Source organism: Seriola lalandi, unplaced genomic scaffold (genome assembly GCF_002814215.2).
Source record: "Seriola lalandi dorsalis isolate HSWRI2012SDOR001 ecotype SW California unplaced genomic scaffold, Sedor1 jcf7180002054887, whole genome shotgun sequence".
NCBI lineage: Eukaryota > Metazoa > Chordata > Actinopteri > Carangiformes > Carangidae > Seriola > Seriola lalandi.
The window spans coordinates 1,068,221-1,068,717 of NW_019525439.1; the positions used below are offsets into that span (position 1 = coordinate 1,068,221).

Consider the following 497-nt stretch of genomic DNA (forward strand, 5'->3'; position numbering starts at 1 on the left):
ACAGTAATGCTAATATTCACTTGCTAGCTTAAGTTATGTATTGACACTATGGACCAGACGTCCCTGTTTCTGGACAGTCCCCGTGTTTAAGGTGAATTAAAAACAGACTGTAGAGACCGGAAGCTGGTAGAAGAGACAGGCAGACGTCTCCAACCAGGAGTTAAATATGACCGGAGCGAGTTATTCAGACCATCGGGGGGAAAGTGAGGAATATCCGCTGTTACTGTGGCTTATTTATTTGTGCTGCTCCTCTCGCGCTGGGGTTTGCTTCAGTAAAAGCTTCTCCCTCATTGATCCTGACGACCTGTTGCCTCCATGACAGGTGATGATGGAGGGTCATCACGACGCGCCTGCTGCTGCCACTGATACATCACATGCTGTCCACGTGGATTCATCAAGCAGCACAGACTCGATGCAAAGGTCCAGTTCAGTCAGATTCACTGACATTGATGCAGAACTGTGAGTATTGCTTTATTAATATACAGTCTATGGTGCTA

The 497-nt window shown here is 46.9% G+C and overlaps 1 protein-coding gene across 1 annotated transcript in view; it reads right to left on the reverse strand.

Annotated features, from left to right (window-relative positions):
- Nucleotides 1–497, reverse strand: part of LOC147817803 (uncharacterized) — a 17,846-nt gene that overhangs the window by 16,250 nt on the left and 1,099 nt on the right. The gene's annotated exons all lie outside the window — the stretch shown is intronic.